The following is a 13,244-nucleotide window of genomic DNA, read 5'->3' as shown; positions in this document are numbered from 1 at the left end:
AGCCTCCACACCGCAACAAAGACCCCGAACAGCCAAAAAAATGCATTAAAAAATATAGGATAATGAAAGAATGAGCCTTTTTCTAGTGAATTAAATAACCATGAAGTAGATTTAAATCAGATATTTCAAGCTTTCTGAATAAAATCAAAGATCCATTTACAGCAGCTATATATAATTGATAACAGGTAGATAAGTGCATTGGCAATAACTAATGGTAGCTTTAGTAAGTTACAGGACTTTTTTGATTCGTGAATGATCTACTCCACTGAAGGTGATATAACACCTTTCTATTAGCAAGGGAAAACCAGACCAGTGATGCTCAAATTTAAATATGCAAACCAGTTTCCTGGGAAGATCATATTAAGATGCAAATATTGGTTCACTAAGTTTAGGGTAAAGTTGAGATTTCTTGCAAGTCCCCGTGGGCTGTTGTTGCTGCCACTTTGAGTACCTACCAGACTTTCAAGTAGAACAATAATAAAACCTATGTTGTATCCACTGTCCATGAAAATGAGGCTTAAAAAAAGTAATTGGCTTAAGACCACATAGTATCAGAACCAAATCTGATCTCAAGGTCAATTTATACCATCTATACAATCCTGTCTTCATCCATACTACAGCACCTACGTAGAAGATTGTTGTGAAAAACACTTCATATAATAATGAATAAAGCTCATTACTTCAGGTAAGGTATGAAGTTCAGAAAACAATGACTCATGGAAGGGAAAATCAATTTTGTTTGTAACGTGTTGAGCATGATTTGTGACAGGGACGTTTGTGGATAAGTCAGACAGGTATTTAGAAATTCAGGTCCAGAGTCAGAAGAGATGTCATAACTGGAAATTTAGGTTTTAGTTTTCTGACTTGCAGGTGGCATTTATACTCATGAGAAATCACCCTGGAAACAATGACAGGAAATAGAAGAAAAAAGGAGGTTAAACCTTAAGGGCCACACCTATATTTGATGGGTAGGTATTAAAGAAGAATGAAATAAATTCAAATTTATGGTTTCAACAGAATTAAACATCAAAAATAATGCACTACAGTCACTTTGAATTGACTAATGAGTAGGAGGACCCTTTATCTTTAAAGACTCATGCAATGCGGGAGACCAGGGTTCGATCCCTGGGTCAGGAAAATCCAATGGAGAAGGGATTGGCAAACCACTCCACTCTTCTTGCCTGGAGAATTCCATGGACAGAAGAGTCTGGTGGGCTACAGTCCATGGGATCACAAAGAGTCGGACATGACTGTGTGACTAACACTTTAGATTTTTTAACTTATAAACTATAAAAAAAAATCTGTAATAGCACAAATTCCATTATTGATTCTAATTTTGTGATTCACTACTACATGTCTGTATCTAGTTGATTTTTGTTACTGGTGGTAGTTATGTTCTCTAAAGTTCCTTGAACACTGAATTAGTGAATACTTTATCATTGTCCCTAGAAGAAATACAGAATTAGTTTCCTGCAAGCCTCTGATCACATTATTGTCACCAAATGAGGGATGCATAACCTTATTTTAAGATAGCTTATTTACTGTCTGTTTTTGATTCACTAACATTGAACCCATGGCCAATAGAATGGTAAATCATGGCCTCAATTAATCTTCAGTCACTCAGTCATGTCCAACTCTTTGTGGACGCTTTACAGACCAATGGACTGCAGCACGCCAGGCCTCCCTGTCCATCACAACTCCCGGAGTTTACTCAAACTCACGTCCATTGAGTTGGTGATGCCATCCAACCACCTCAACCTCTGTCATCCCCTTCTCTTCCTGCCTTCAATCTTTCCCAGCATCAGGGTTTTTTCAAATGAGTCAGCTCTTTGCATCAGGTGGCCAAAGTATTGGAGTTTCAGCTTCAACATCAGACCTTCCAATGAACACCCAGGACTGATCTCCTTTAGGATGGACTGGTTGGATCTCCTGGCAGTCCAAGGGACTCTCAAGAGTCTTCTCCAACACCACATCTCAAAAGCATCAATTCTTCAGTGCTCAGCTTTCATTGCCCATCTCTCACATCCATATATGACTACTGGAAAAACCATAGCCTTGACTAGACGGACTTTTGTTGGCAAAGAAATGTCTCTACTTTTTAATATGCTATCTAGGTTGGTCATAACTTTTCTTCCAAGGAGTAAGTGTCTTTTAATTTCATGGCTGCAGTCAGCATCTGCAGTGATTTTGGAGCCCAAAAAAAGTCAGCCACTGTTTCCACTGTTTCCCCATCTATTTGCCATGAAGTGATGGGACAAGATGCCATGATCTTAGTTTTCTGAATGTTGAGTTTTAAGCCAACGTTTTCACTCTACTCTTTCACTTTCGTCAAGAGGCTCTTTAGTGCTTGTTCGCTTTGTGCCATGAGTGTGGTGTCATCTGCATATCTGAGGTTATTGATATTTCTCCCGGCAGTCTTGATTCCAGCTTGTGCTTCTTCCAGCCCAGCATTTCTCATGATGTACTCTGGCATATAAGTTAAATAAGCAGGGTGACAATATACAGCCCTGACATACTCCTTTCCTGATTTGGAACCAGTCTGTTGTTCCATGTCCAGTTCTAACTGTTGCTTCCTGACCTGCATACAGATTTCTCAAGAGGCAGGTCAGGTGGTCTGGTATTCCCATCTCTTAAGAATTTTCCAGGGTTTTTTGTGGTCCACACAGTCAAAGTCTTTGTCATAGTCAACAAAGCAGAAGTAGATGTTTTTCTGGAACTCTCTTGCTTTTTTTGATGATCCAGAGGATGTTGGCAATTTGATCTCTGGTTCCTCTGCCTTTTCTAAAACCAGCTTGAACATCTGGAAGTTCACGGTTCAAGTACTGTTGAAGCCTGGCTTGGAGAATTTTGAGCATTACTTTACTAGCATGTGAGATGAGTGCAATTGTGCGGTAGTTTGAGCATTCTTTGGCATTGCCTTTCTTTGGGATTGCAATGAAAACTGACCTTTCCCAGTCCTGTGGCCACTGCTGAGTTTTCCAAATTTGCTGGCATATGGAGTGCAGCACTTTCACAGCATCATCTTTTAGGATTTGAAATACCTCAACTGGAATTCTATCACCACCACTAGCTTTGTTCATTGTGATGCTTGCTAAGGCCCACTTGACTTCACGTTCCAGGATGTCTGGCTCTAGGCAATTAGTCTTACCTAACACATATTTTCTCTAGGAAGTACTTAAGAACAATACGCTACCCTTAGGGACCATTTAAAACAGCACAGTCACTCTTCAAAAGCACAAAATTCCAAAAATCACAGTAATTATATCCTGAAAAGGACACTTGTTTACAGTATGAGAACTGAGACAAGATAGGGTGTTACTTTGTTCCATTTCATCAGGGATTATACATTTCAGGTGACTTTTTTTTTTTTTTGCTGTTTTGCACATCAATGGACCATTAGTTTTGGTTTCAGGGTTACTAATTTTAGTAAATGAATGCACAAAGAATCTGTGAAAAATAACTATAAACTAACTCAACATGCTTTGTTCAGTATTTTTTCAACTTGAGTTTGGGAAGCCATATTTCTACTAATGAAGCCTAAAAATTCTGGCTTTTTTTTGAAGAGAGTACAACACTGATGACTGCCAGATTCAAGGATAAATACAAAAGTTCTGAAGGACTTGTACATGGTTACCATGAACTGCTCAGCAGACTTTGCTGCCTTCTTTTCTATTGGCACTGAGCCAAAAAGTCTAGCTTACTGACAACATTATTTCATTATCCTCTCTGGGACAGCAGGAGAATATTCCCAATACGAAACAGGAGGAGTTGAAATCTAAAATACCTGTTCCCAACTGTTAATTTCCAAGAACTCTCAGGAGGATTAAATGATGGTATGAATCTATATGCCAAAAAAAAAAAAAAAAATACAGGAAATTTGAGAGTTTCCATTTTCTGTTTGGTTGGCAAGACTGCAACTATTTATGAAATGAGATTGATACTCAAGGGTCACAAATTACCTCAGCAGGGTTACACACAGCAGAGGGAAACTGGGCCTTAGTTTTTATTAGTGGGCAATTTTGAGCCAGTCATCCTAAAGACTATCATAATGATAAAAAGAAAAAAACATGATATTTCTTAGTCTATGTGGGCTGCCATAACAAAATACCATAGATTGGGTAGCTGCTGCTGCTGCTGCTGCTGCTGCTGCTAAGTCGCTTCAGTCGTGTCCGACTCTGTGCGACCCCATAGACGGCAGCCCACCAGGCTCCGCTGTCCCTGGGATTCTCCAGGCAAGAATACTGGAGTGGGTTGCCATTTCCTTCTCCAGTGCATGAAAGGGAAAAGTGAAAGTGAAGTCGCTCAGTCGTGTCCGACTCTTAGCGACCCCATGGACTGTAGCCTACCCGGCTCCTCCATCCATGGGATTTTCCAGGCAAGAGTACTGGAGTGGGGTGCCATTGCCTTCTCCGTTGGGTAGCTAAAACAACATAAATTTATTTCTCACTGTTCTGGATGCTGACAAGTCCAAGGTCAAGATGCCAACAGATTCTGTTTCTGGTGAGCACTCTCTCCCTGACTTGTAGGCAGCTGCCTTCTCCTTGTTTCCTGGTGTGTTTCAGGGAGAGGAGAAGGGAGGGCAAGATGCAGGAATGGGAGAGAGAACGTGCTCTCTGGCGTCTTCTGGTGCTGTGCTTAGTTACTCTCTCAGTTGTATCTGACTCCTTGCAACCCCTTGGACTGTAGCCCGCCAGGCTCCTCCATCCACGGGGATTCTCCAGGCAAGAATACTGGAGTGGGTTGCCGTGCCCTCCCAACCCAGGGATCGAACCCAGGTCTCCCGCATTGCAGGCAGATTCCTTGCCATCTGAGCCACCAGGGAAGCCCAAGAATACTGCAGTGGGTAGCCTATCCCTTCTCCAGGGGAACTTCCCGACCCAGGGATCGAACTGGGGTCTCCTGCATTGCAGGCAGATTCTTTACCAGCTGAGCTATCAGGGAAGCCCCTATGGACCCTGGAAAAGGTCAATTTTCATTCCAATCCCAAAGAAGGGCAGTGCCAAAAAATGTTCAAACTACCCAACAATTGCACTCATTTCACATACTAGTAAGGTTATGCTCAAAATCCTTCAAGCTAGGTTTCAGCAGTATGTGAACTGAAAACTTCCAGATGTACCAGCTGGGTGTAAAAAAAAGGCAGAGGAACCAGAGATCAAATTGCCAACATTTGTTGGATCATAGAGAAAGCAAGGGAATTCCAGAAAAATATCTGTTTCATTGACTACAAGAAAGCCTTGACTATGTGGATCACAAACTGTGGAAAATTCTTAAAGAGATGGGACTACCACACCACCTTACCTGTCTCCTGAGAAACCTGTATGCAGGTCAATAAGCAATAGTTAGAACTTAATATGGAACAACTAACTGGTTCAAAATTGGGAAAGGAGTACATCAAGACTGTGTATTGTCACCCTGTTTATTTAATTTATATGCGGAGTAGATAATGTGAAATGCCAGGCTGGATGAAGTTCAAGTGGGAATCAAGGTTGCTGGGAGAAATATCAACAACCTCAGATATGCAGATGACACCACCCTAATGGCAGAAAGTGGAGATGAACTAAAGAGCCTCTTGAGGGTGAAAGAGGAGAGTGAAAAAGTTGGCTTGAAACTCAACATTTAAAAAACTAAGACCATGGCATCCAGTTCCATCACATCGTGGTAAATAGAAGGGGAAAAAGTGAGAGTAGTGACAGATTTTACTTTCTTGCACTCCAAAATCACTGCAGATGGTGACTGCAGCCCTGAAATTAAAAGACACTTGCTCCTTGGAAGGAAAGGCATGACAAACCTAGACAGCTTATTAAAAAGCAAAGACATCACTTAGTCATATAGTCACTTAGATTCGTATAGTCAGAGCTATGGAATTCACTTGCAATGCAGGAGACCCCAGTTTGATTGATGGTTTGGGAAGATGCACTGGAGAAGGGAAAGGCTACCCACTCCTGTATTCTTGCGCTTCCCTTGTGGCTCAGCTGGTAAAGAATCTGCCTGCAGTGCAGGAGACCTGAGTTCGATCCCTGAGTTGGGAAGATCCCCTGGAGAAGGGAAAGGCTACCCACGCCAGTATTCTGGCCTGGAGAATTCCATGGACTGTATAGTCCATGGGGTTGCAAAGAGTCAGACAGGAGTTAGTGACTGAACAGCAAAGTAACAAATCTGATTGAATTAAGGTTCCACCCTTATGACCTCATTTAATTACTTCCTTATGCAGCCATACCAGGATTAGGAAGATCCCCTGGAGAAGGAAATGGCAACCCACTCCCGCATTCCCGCCTGGGAAATCCCATGGACAGAGGAGCCTGGCGGGCTATAGTCCATGGGATCGCAAGTGTCAGACATGACTTAGCTACTAAACTACCACCACCACATATGAATTTAGGGGGGAAATCAAGACTAAACAATCACCACCAGTTCAACCTACAGCAAAATGGGAAGGCCATGCATTTTGAGATGTGCAGCCTGAAGCAACTACTGGTTTACCAACACTGAGCTCTTTGGCAGCAACCTGTTTACTCAGCTATTAGATGCTAAATATTTTATAATAATAAAAACATGGAATGAAAATCAACTTGGAAGTTTGAGTTTAAGAGTTTTCTGTATTATAAAAAAATATTTTAACTGAACTTCTACACAGTTTTCTTTAAAGAACTGCAGATATTCAATTACTTTCCATAATATGCCTTCTATGATTGCTAAAATGGGCGCAGTGCTCTATGATTATCAAGTCCTTATATTTTATTACTATTTAAAAATGTCATTTCACTAAGATAAGAAAAAACTATTACCATCATCAATCCTATGCTAGAGATAAAGAAAATAGGGTCCAAGAGATTTGAAATGGAGCAAATAATACAATAGTGATGAAATGATCAAGAAATTCTTTCAATGTGATTAACCTTTTACATTTTTGAAAGTAGCATAATAATTCATACAAAAACCAACTATTTAATTTCTTGAAATTTATCCTGGATAACAATAGAAGAGTATGAAAAAATTTGTAAAAATTAGAAACAATATGTACGTCCAGTTATAAGGTGTCAGTTAAATACATTAATGTGTAACTATTAAAAAGAGTGAGATATCTACTGATTGGTAATGGAAAGGGTCTCATGACATATAGGAAGGAAAAAGTCACAATAAAAGTCAAGAGCAAATATAATAATACTTCTTTTACGTTTTTTAAAAATGTTCAATGTCTTTGTCTCTCCATCTATCTAGAAAATGTAGAAAAATACTTGGATATTGCAAATTTAATAGTACCTACATCTGAGTGGTAGCCTTTTGGATAATTATTTATTTCTTTATCTTTCATCAGCATGTCCATGTTAACAGAAAAATAATGTTATATTACTTTTTTTAATTAAAACATTTCTGCAGAAATTTTGAACAAATTGTAGATGATGATAAGTGTTACCCACCATGTAGGGATGTCCTGAGAACAGGATATTTCTTACTGGAAATTACTTTTAAATTACTTTTCATAGACCATATAAAATATATATATATATATATAAATTTTTGCTTTTTATTCACTTGCAGTAAAGCATTTTTAATGCTGCATATTTTGCCATCACATAAGACAACTGTCAAAATCATCACTTTTCAGCCTCTAACTTGCTTAGGTTCTAAGTAATATTGGACACCACTGAGTATCCCTTCTGTCCATACTTCTACTCAAACATAAATAAGCCTGCCCTTGTCCCTCTACACAAAACAAAACCAAAAGCAATGTGTCCTCCCCACCTAGCTTTCCTATTTCCTTGTTTAGCCTGCTTACTGATAACAGTTGTCACTATCTGGAATACATATGTACACTTCCTTCAGCATCGTCTGTCTCCTCCCTTGGCCTCTGTGACACACCCTCTCCTGCTTTTCCTTCTTTGCTGTTTCTCTGTCACTCACTAAAATTTGCTGGATCCTTTTGGGCTCTGTCCCAAGCGCATCTGTCACTCTTTACACTTTCTGCCAATTTCATTCCCCATGGCTGCAATTACTACATCTACGTGCCAATTGAAACTTTCTTCCAAGTGCCGGGGTCAGACATACATATACAGCTTCCTGGTTGACTTCACTTGGATTGCCCCACGGGTACTTCAGACTTAACGTATTTCAAGTCCTCTAAATTTGTCCTCCAGACTTTTGTTTTGGTTTTTGTTCTTTTTTTAAAAATTTACATATTTTCAGGACTTTTTAAGAACTCATTAAATGGCATCACTCCATATCTTAGAAGACCCCACCCATTTTTGTTCCTGCATTCATGTCTGATCCCACTGACTCCCAACCCCAGACCTTAGCAATTTTGGTCTTTTTGTCTGTTTCTTCTTGCCACAGAAGTTTTTCTCAAGGTACTTTTATGAATTGGGAAAAATACAAATTTTGTAAAGCCGGCCTTCTATTTGGGTAAAAATCCATATGTTTCACTTTGTCAAAGACGCCTCAAAACCCACATGGCACCCTTGCCATCAAGTATATAGCACCTCTCTCAAGACACTACCAATCGCTTCACCCGCTGTATCACTGTCATAGCCCTGTTTCCTCTCTGATAGCATCTTCTTTTAACCTTTTATCTTTTTAAAGCTTTATCCATCGAGGTATAATTGGTATACAGTAAATTATAACAAATCCACTATTAAATAACACCACTGTCCTCAGTTACTTACATAAACAACCTGAGTATCCCTCTTGCACTTTTGGTGGGAATGTAAACTGATACAGCCACTAAGGAAGGCAACATGGAGATTCCTTAAAAAACTAAGAATAAAACTATCATGTGACCCAACAATCCCACTACTGGGCATATGCCCTGAGAAAACCATAATTGAAAGAAACACATGTACCCCAGTGTTCATTGCAGCACTATTACAATAGATAGAACGTGGAAGCAACCTAGATATTCACTGACAGATGAATGGATAAAGAAGCTGTGGTACATGGATATGATGGAATACTTCTCAGCTAGACTGCAGCCCTCCAGGCTCCTCTGTCCATGGGATTCTATTGCCAAGAATCCTGGAGTGGGTTGCCATGCCCTCCTCCAGGGGATCTTCCCAGTCTAGGAATCAAACCCACATCTCTTAAGTCTCCTGCATCTACCCCTAATGCCACCTGGGACACCCAACATATACACCACTGTATATAAAATAGATAGCCAATGGGAATTTGCTGTATGATTCAGGGAACACAAACTGGGGCTCTGGGACAGCCTAGAGGGGTGGGAGGTGGGAGGGAGGTTCAAGAGGGAGGGGACATATGTATACCTATGGCAGATTCATGTTGATGTTCGGCAGAAACCAATATAATATGGTAAAGCAATTATCCTTCCATTAACAATAAATAAATTACTAAAAAAAAACCCTGGGTATCATTCTTGACTACTTTACTTACAACAAATCATTAAGTCCTATCTTTTAATTATACCTTGTATCAATCCCCTTGCTTCACTTTCACTGGCACCTGTCTGAGTTTGAGCCTTGACCGTCTCTCACCTGTACCACAAAAACACGCCTCTCTCACGTTTAGTCTTTATAACACAATAGGAGTGATCTTTAAAAATTCAAGCCGGATTTAAGAGTTCCAACTCTTCAGTTTTTCAATAAGTGTAGAGCTTTTAGTATGCTTCTCAGGGCCAACACCAGTCTCATCCCATGCCACACCCTGTTACAATCTGATTAAGCCATCTGGAATTTGGTATCTTGAACTACCATGCTTTTTTCCCAGGAATGGAATACCTTTGGAAACAGTGATTTCTCGACACTGCAAATATAATCTGTTATCACTCTCTGACCACTCTATCTAAAGTAAAGTAATTCACAGTCTTATACATTCATTCTCTATTGCAAGTGCCTTATTTTTCTTCTTTGTAATATTTTTGTCTTCTCTGCATCCTGCACTTGAATATAATTCCATGAAGCATGGACTAACTAAATCTGTCTTCTTCACATTTGTGTCCTTATTACCTAGTACAGTGCCTAGTATATAGAAGCCCTTCAGTAAACATTTTAATAAATCAAACATGAACTGATAATTATTTAGCAATAGTAAAGACAGATAAAAGAGCATTTAAGATTTCTCTTATCTTTGAATTCAACAGTTAATGAAATATCTTCTTACATTTTACCTTCAATATTTCTCAGCCATGATTATAAGATGAAAGATCAGATCTTGTCTCTTCAATGAGCTTTTACCCAATGGCAAATAATAGAATGCCAGTAAATAAAAAGAAACACCTTAAAGAACTTTCTCTTTTGGTCTTTTAACTTTCTAGGATGTCTTCTGATTTATATTCTGTTTTACTTTGTTCAAATATTTTAAGTTACAATGTTTCAAAATCTCACATTTTTAGTTTCTTACCCATTTCCAAATCCTTTTTGCTAAGTTACTTTTCTTCTTCTTTCCTGAAAGTTTTTCTTTAACCTATCATAAAAAAAAAAAATCCCTCCATGGATCACAGTCTTGTGGTGGCAAAAGGACCTGCATAATTCAATGAAGCTTTGAGCCATGCCATGAAATGCAATCCAAGATGGATGGGGCATAGTGAAGAGTTCTGACAAAACATGGTCCACTGGAGGAGGGAATGGCAACCCACTCCAGTATTCTTGCCAAGAGAACCCCATGAACAGTATGAAAAGGCAAAAAGTTATGGCATCAGAAGATAAGCCTCACAGGTCAAAGGGGTCCAATATGCTACTGCAGAATAGTGGAGGGCAATTACTAAGAGCTCCAGAAAGAAAGAAGCTGGTGGGTCTAAGCAGAAATCACGCTCAGCTGTGGATGTGTCTGGTGATGAAAATAAAGTCTGACGCTGTAAGGAACAACATTGCATAGGAACCGGGAACGTTAGGTCCATGAATCAAGGAAAATTGGATGTGGTCAAACAGGAGATGGCAAGAGTGAACATCGACATTTTAGGAATCAGTGAACTAAAATGGATGGGAATGGGTGAATTAATTCAGGTGACCACTATGTCTACTAATGTGGGCAAGAATCCCTTAGAAGAAACAGAGTAGCCCTCGTGGTCAACAAAAGAGTCCAAAATGCAATACTTGAGTGCAGTTTCAAAAATGACAGAATGATCTGTTTGTTTCCAAGGCAAACCACTAAACACCACAGTAGTCCAAGTCTATGCCCCAACCACTAATGCCAAATAAAGCTGAAGTTGATTAATTCTATGAAGACCTAAAAGAACTTCTAGAAATGACACCAAAAAAAGATGTCCATTTCTCCACAAGGGACTGGAATGCAAAAATAGAAAGTCAAGAGATGCCTGGAGTAATAGGCAAGTTTGGTCTTGGAGTACAAAATGAAGCAGGGCAAAGGTTAACAGAGTTTTGTCAGGAGAATACACTGGTCATAGCAAACACCCTCTTCCAATAACACAAGAGATGACTCTACACATGGCCATCACCAAATGGTCAGCGCTAAAATCAGATTGATTATATACTTTGCAGCTGAAAATGGAGAATCTCTATACAGCCAGCAAAAATAAGACCTGGATCTGACTGTGGCTCAGATCATGAACTCCTTATTGCAAACTTCAGGCTTAAATTGAAGGAAGAAGGGAAAACCACTAGGCCTTTCAGGTAGGTAGGTTTAACCACTCAGTCATTCCCTACTCTTTGTGACCCCATGTACTGTAGCCTGCCACACTCTTCTGTCCATGGGATTCTCCAGGCAAGAATACTGGAGTAGGTTGCCATGCCCTCCACCACAGAATCTTCCCTACACAGGAACTGAAGCTGGGTCTCCTGCACTGCACTGAGCCACCAGAGAAAACCTGGGCCATTCAGATATGAACTAAATCAAATCCTTATGATTATACAGTGGAGGTGATGAATAGATTCAAGGGAACAGACCAGTAGACAGAGTGTCTGAAGAACTATAGACAGAGGTTTGTAACATTGTGCAGGAGGCAGTGATCAAATCATCCTCAAGAAAAAGAAATGCAAGAATGCAAAGTGGTTGTGTGAGAAGGCTTCACAAATAGCTGAGAAAAAAAGAGAAGTGAAAGGCAAGAGAGAAAGGGAAGATGCATCCAACTGAATGCAGAGTTCCAGAGAATAGCAAGGAGAGATAAGAAGGCCTTCTTAAATGAACATTGCAAAGAAATTGAGGAAAACAATAGAATAGGAAAGACTAGAGATCAGAGATCTCTTCAAGAAAATTGGAGATATTGATGGAACATTTTATGCAAGGATGGGCACAATAAAGGACAGAAGTGGTAAGGAACTAATGGAAGCAGAAGAGATTAAGAAGAGGTGTTGAGAATACACAGAAGAGTGAAAGTCACTTAGTCGTGTCTGACTCTTTGTGACCCCATGGAATTCTCCAGGCCAGAATACTGCAGTGGGTAGCCTATCCCTTCTCCAGCGGATCTTCCCGACCCAGGAATCGAACCAGGGTCTCTTGCATTGCAGGTGGATTCTTTACCAACAGAGCTATCAGGGAAGCTCTAAATGTGAGACCAGACAGTACAAAACTCCCAGAGGAAAATACAGGCAGAACACTCTGACATAAATTGTAATAATATCTTTTTTGACCCATCTCCCAGAATAACAGAAATAAACAAAAAATAAACAAATGAGGCCTAAATAAACTCAAAGTCTTTTGCAAAGCAAAGGAAATCACAAACAAATTGAAAAGACAACCCAAAGACAGGGATAAAATATTCTCCAAAATTTACAAACAGTTCACGAGGCTTAATATTATCAAAACAAACAATTCAATAAAAAAAAAAAAATGGACAAAGGCCTAAACTGACATTTCTCCAAAAAAGACATACAGACCAGTATGAGAGACACATGAAAAGATGTTCAGTATCACTAATTATTAGAGAAATGCAAATCAAAATTGCAATGAGATATCACCTCACATCAGTCAAATGGCTATCATGAAAAAATACACAAACAATAAATGCTGGAGAGGCTGTGAAGAGAAGGCAGCTTCCTACGCTGTTGGTGGGAACGCACATTGCTATAGCCACTATAAAGAACAGTGTGAAGGTTCCTTAAAAAACTAAAAATAGAGCTTCCATATGGACCTGCAATTCTACTCCTGGGCATATATCCAGAGAAACACATTGTCCAGAAGTATATGTGCACCCCAATATTCATTGTACGCTGTTTGCAATAGCCAAGACACAGAAGCAACCTAAATGTCCATCGACATAGAAATGGAGAAGGAAGATGTAGTACATATACACAATGGAATATTAGTCATTAAAAAGAATGAAATCATGCCATTTGCAG

Source organism: Giraffa tippelskirchi, chromosome 6, assembly GCF_054371585.1.
Source record: "Giraffa tippelskirchi isolate mGirTip1 chromosome 6, T2T-mGirTip1v1.2.pri, whole genome shotgun sequence".
NCBI lineage: Eukaryota > Metazoa > Chordata > Mammalia > Artiodactyla > Giraffidae > Giraffa > Giraffa tippelskirchi.
This window is presented reverse-complemented; position numbering follows the sequence as displayed.